Raw genomic sequence first — 6303 nt, 5'->3', positions numbered from 1 at the left:
AAGTGGATTAAGTCAAATATATTGAATAGCCCACCAGGGGGCGACTCAGCTGATTGCAAAAAGAATTCCGTTTGAATGAAAGCCAATGGGGAAACAAGCTTTTCTTTCCTACTTGATTAAGCAGAAATTGCCTCTTAAGAGTCGTCTGTCGTAATAACTATTTACTCGGACTTATAATGTTTTAGACAGTTATAATAGTGTAGTTGGCATTGAACATCTGTCTACATCGTATTTAAAAGGGCTCTAAAAGTCTTTAAATTGACATGGAGAAGAACTCTGACTGTGCCTGGAGAGATGAAACAAGGTATTTTCCCCAATATTTGATCAAATTGACTTGGAAATAATTTAATATGTCAAAAAAACTAAAGAAAACATCAAAATATGACACTGTTATTATGTCAACACAGTCACCAGGATCATACAATCACAGGCCACTTTATTAGATACAGCAGACACCTCATTCAGTGGTGTATGTGTGCGTTCAGAGACAATCTTCTGTGTGACTTTGTAATGACTGGTTATTTGACTTCTTTCTTTCATGTCTCCTGTGACCTCTGGCTTCAGAAACTGCTCCTCACTCGATAATTTCTATTTTTCTGACCACTTTCTGTGAAACTCCAGCGACGGTTAGGCGTGAAACTCTCAGCACATCAGTTGGAATGTCTTTCGCCGACATTCCAAGTCACTTCTGTCACATTTCTTTCCTCAATCCGACGCTCGCTTTGAACTTCGGCGGCTCGTCTTGTCCGCGTATAAACCGAGTCGTGGATGTTCTTACTAACGAGCAGCTGAACGGGTGTACCTAATAAAGTGGCCGGGCGAGTATACAGTCTCACCAGTGCTTCTCTGACACTTCTGCAGTGGCCTATTACTGCTGATGCTGTGTCACTACACTGTATAATGTAGATACCAGAAACTTTTACAATCACATACACCCACTCACACTCATGCTGACACCTGTACAGTGAGTTGGGTTTGTGGAAAAAAAGAATAAAATAATGTTAACCCACATTATTTCTGCTGCATCTTCTCCCCCAATTATTGACGCGAGTCTTTGAAGACGACAACAACGAGCACCGGACAAGTACTAGGACTAGTTTAAAGTGGATTCTTGCCTTTGGAAAGACTAGATCTTCCACTAGTCTCCATCAGCTAAAGATATTGAAGATATTAATGAAGGTTTTCAAGAGGAAATGAATAATTCAGAGACAAGACTCGGGTCACGCTTCATAAAAACAGAGACATTTGTAATATAATTATAATTTAACATCCAGATCCTCAACAGTTGTGTCTCACACTTCAAGTTTTCCTTTAAAACATCAACATCAATATCACATTTTACTGCTGATTCAATATTTTAGCACATCATTTTCCCATAAGCCGCCGACATTTGCAGGATAAATGTCATGGCTCATCTGAAGAGGCAAGTCCTCGAGTGAGTCGAGGGATTGTTGGTGGAGCAGCATGTCTGTCATAAACAATGAGACGCCGAGGACAGACTTTTTCAGACTAAACGGGAGTGTTCAAGAAAGTCGGGGGGAGAAAGAAACTTAATGCCAGGTTCTGTCATTTGTTTCTGAAACACTTTATATCTGTGTTTGTAAACTGAGTGAGTGCTTGTTTCTGCTCCTTTTTCCAAGATAGCGTTCATTTTCGATATCCCGCGGTTCTTCAACCCTTTAGGAATTACGGTACTGAGAAGCTGACATCACAAACGTGTAGCGCGCCAGTGAATCTCGTCAGTAATGACAAGTATATGGGCGCAAGGGTCTATTTCTTTGCTTTCCAGTGTCCATCCTTCCATCCATCTATCCCTCTTCTACTGCTTTGGTCATTTTTTCATTAATAATTAATTCATACATTGTGACAAAAATTAAAAAGCTGTGAAACGGACAGGTCTGTAAAAACACCATCCAATCAGCCTCGTCCACGTACCCCTCTTCGTGCACTAATCGCACATGCTCAGAAGACAGCGCCAGAGCTTATGCTAGCGTGCTAAACATTCAGCAAGACAGTTGCAGCGACGTTATGGCAGAAAAGGCGCCAACAACAGGTGTTGGTCGCAAACGAAATGCGTTTTTTGGGAAAAGCTACTGCCAAGAAAAAGGCTGATGCAGAGCGATCCAAGAGCCCAGAAAGTGCTGCAAAGTGATGACACAGTGGTCTGATCTTTTGAGAGTATTTGTATCCAAAAAGTTGCCGTCGTCAAAAAGTACCGAAAGTTATGTTGTTTGTGAACAAGCATCGTGTGTTCCTGTGCTCTGGAGGTGTGGCTTCAGGGGGGAAGTCTGAAGAACAGGGGCTTGGACTATTGAATTCAAAATGTAGCCTGCGTCGAACCGTTTTTCCAGGATCTCCAACCCTACCTTTAAGAGTAGAAGTAGCAGAATGTATTAACTAGCCTTTCCCAGTTGGAAATCTGACCTAAAGGGGACGTTCCTGTTGAAACTTCACACTAGGGGCTCGGAAATGACCTCTTCCAAGTAAAGTTGGATCGCACCACAAGTGTCCTGAGACACTGGAACATTATTTCAACATTTTATAATCAATTCATCCAGAAAATAACCAAGTGATGACCTCTCCCTTTAAATACATCAATCCATCCATCTTCTACCACTTTATCCTTCACAGGAGGGTCACAGGGAGCTCCGGTACCAATCCCAGCTGACATAGGGCGATAGGCAATGTACACTCTGGACAGATTGCCAGTCCATCAACCATCCACTTTCACACTCACTGTCAATTTAGAGTGTCTAATTTATCCCCATATCTGCATGTTTTTGGACTGTGGGGAGAAACCAGAGAACCTGGAGAAAACCCCCACACACGAGGAGAACAAGCAAACTCCATGCAGAAAGGTCCTTGTTCTGACCTTGTCGTGAACCGAGGTCTTCTTGCTTTCAAAAGGCAAGAGCGCTAACCGCTACACCAAATGTGTGGCCCCCCTTTAGTCTTAGTCCTGGTAGCAGGACTGATATGTTCTACAGTGGAACTGTTTCACCATCCTGCGCGTGGGTGCTCAAGCTCACAGTGCAACGAAACTTGACATTACACTCGCACGCACACTCGCGCGGCGCAGGTGTGTGGCGCTCACAAGCAAAGCGAGTCAAGTGCAGCTTTCAGCAGGTGCAGCCCCGCGTGAGCAGCTATAGGACGAGATGAAAGACGCCGCCCCCCCCTCTCTCTCTCTCTCCCTCCTCCCCGCGCGCTCGGTGAGGTAGATTTGTCGTGACAGCAGCGGGTGCATCAGCCAGTCATTCCCCATAAAAGGTTCCGCCTGATCAAAGGCCCGCTGAGGCAGGGAGCGGCGTGGAGGCGGCCCGCTCTGCCGGCGTGTGTCTGCGTGTCTCCGGTGTCTCGCAGGGTTGAGGCGGTTTTTTGAAGCTGTTAAAAAAAAAAAAAAAAAAAAACACAAAACCCTCTCTGTCTCTCTCCCCGATATTTACATTTGAGCTCCGTTTTGCCTTGGCGGTAAAACATTGGTTTTTATTCCTTCCCTGCGCCTGCAGCCCGGGTGTGACACACTCCGCTGCATTAATCAACTCCCTCCCGCTCAGAGTCAAGGATTTCTTCAACTGGAGGAATTAAATCTTTAAATACATTTTAAACGCGCGTGTCTGACTGAAGTTATGTTAACAACCCCACAACCCCAGGTGTGTCTGTGTGTGAGTGTGTGCGCGTGTACTTGTATGCGTATCTTTGTGGGGACCAGAGGAAAAAACCTCCAAACTGAGGACATTTTGGGAAAGTGGGGACATTTTTGGTAAATACTCACAACTTTAAAGGGCTTTTTCAGGATTAAGACTTGTTTAAGGGTTAGGGTTAGGCATTTAGTTGGGATGGTTAAGATTAAAATAAGGGGCTATGAAAATGCATTATGTCCCTGATGATCTTCACTAAGAATAAGATACATGTATGTGTGGTTGTGCTTGTATTTGTTACCTCTTTGGTTGTCCTTATCGGGACCAAAACCTTGTCCTAATGAGGCAGAAACTCATTTCTGGGGAACTGATTAACTTAAGGGCTAAGTTTTAGAGTTATGCAAGGTTAAGCGGTTTCAAATACATGATGATCCTCACTAAGGATAATATATATATGAAGTATTTTTAAGTGTTTGTGTTTGTTACCTCTTTGGGACCTTGTCGGGACCAGTAGTCCTTATTGGGACCAAAACCTGGTCCTAATGAGGCAGAAACTCATTTCTGGGGAACTGGTTAAGTTTTAGGGTTAGAAATTACCGGGTTATTGTTAAGGTTTGGGATAACACTTAGTTTAGACTGTCCAAATAATTGGATGTCAATGCGGTGTCCTAAGAAGAATAGTTGTGCAAACTTGAATGTATATCTTTGTGGGGACCAGAGGAAAAACTGAGGACATTCTGGTACAGTGGGGACATTTTGGTTAATTTTGACAGCTTTAAAGGGCTTTAGCACAGTTAAGACTTGGTTTTAGGGTTAGAATTAGGTTTAGGCTAAGCATCTAGTTGGGATGGTTAAGGTTAAGATAAGGAGCTATGAAAAATGCATTATGTCACTGACAATCCTCACTAAGAATATGATACAAGTAAGTTACATTACATGTCATTTTGCAGACACTTTTATCCAAAGCGACTTACAATGGAATTGAGTACAACCTGCCAGGGGTGGAGTTGAACTTGCGACCATAATGTCTGTTGTACACAGGGTACCGGTCTTAACCACTGAGCTACCCCACCCACATGTGGTTCTACATGTGGTGCTTGTGTTTTGGACCTTGTCAGGATCAGTAGTCCTGACGGGGTCCAAAACCTGACCAGAATAATTACCAGAAATTGGAAAATTTCTGAGGAACTGGTTATGTTTAGATTCAAGTTTTAACTTGTGGTTAGGTTAAGATTAGGCCTTAACTGGTTATGGTTAAGGTAAGGGATAACACTGTCCAAATGACTGGAAGTCAGTACAATGTCCCAAGAAGAATAGCTGAACAAACCTGTATGTGTGTGCACACACTTACTTGTATTTGTCACCTCATCCAGCATAAACCTTCTTAGGACCAGTAGTCCAAAACCCTGTCCTGTCCAAATGTGTCCTCGGAAGAATAGCTGCTCAAACCTGTGTGTGTCAGATTCCCCAATGAGCAGAGAAAGTGTGGATATAAATTTCCTTCACATGCATCCACTGTCAATTAGACACTTAACGCTTCTGCGTAAGTTTGGATTTATTCTGAAATGAAACCCCCCTACACACACACATCCATACAAAAATCCGGAAGGCACTGCTGCCGCCACCTGAACTTTTAAGTCATCTGCCAGTCATGTTCCTAATTTTAAATATTCATGTTGTTTTAAAAAACCACCAGGAAGCCCAAACATCCCTCTTTACGTCCTCATTAGCATCAGTCGTCTTGTCACAGGCAGACTGCATCATTCACCATCAATTAAGAGCAAAGGAAACTAAAAGCCAGTCGACTGCTGACACATCCTGGTGCTAATGCAAAAAAAAAAGTAATATATTTAAATTTTGGTTATGCAAATTTTAAAATCAGTTTAAGACAAGCAAAGCCCACATCTGTAAGTTCAGTGTTGTTGTTGTCTGCCACACAAAGCTTTCTATACATTGATCTTCTTCTCTGCAATGATTTCAGTCCCTACTGAATAAAACATCGCCCATCAACATCAGTAGTCGTCTGTACATCAAGGCCTTTTGTCTGCACAGAAATGTAGACAATTAAAAAAATACTCACTGAAAAAACCTGGAAGTTATATTTTGTCCACTTCTAATTTTACTATGTTTTATTAACTTGATAATCCTGGTGTATTTCATAGAAACATGGTTAAACCTGCTGTTTTTAAATTATGAGAGTGAGTTAAAGGCCCTAAATCTTCAATTTTAGTCATTTTCTTTCATCAGGTTCCTGTATGAACACACACTTTCATGGAATTAAGGTAATTTGCTGGGTTTATGCACACGTCAACACTATTTTAAACAAAATATACAATGTTACTCATTGCCGTTTAGGTTTTGCCAGGTTTTCAAGCTCTTACTTTGGGAAAAGTTGCCTACAAAATTAAATTTTAGTGTCTTTTAATGGCTTGTTTTGCCTTGAGACGAATCACAAAGACCAAAAACCAGCACATATCCACATTTTAGAAGTCTTAAAATAGATTGTTATGGATATTTGACTATTAAAATACTTCCTGTATTCGTTAAAAAGCAAACAAACTGTGAGAAAAGTGCCACAGTTTTAAGAATCCAACGTTAATAAACCAGGATATTCTAAGAAAGTGTATTTAAAAACTGTAATTAAAAATGCAGATTTAAACTG

Source organism: Solea solea, chromosome 17 (assembly GCF_958295425.1).
Source record: "Solea solea chromosome 17, fSolSol10.1, whole genome shotgun sequence".
In the NCBI taxonomy this organism is placed as follows: domain Eukaryota; kingdom Metazoa; phylum Chordata; class Actinopteri; order Pleuronectiformes; family Soleidae; genus Solea; species Solea solea.
This window is presented reverse-complemented; position numbering follows the sequence as displayed.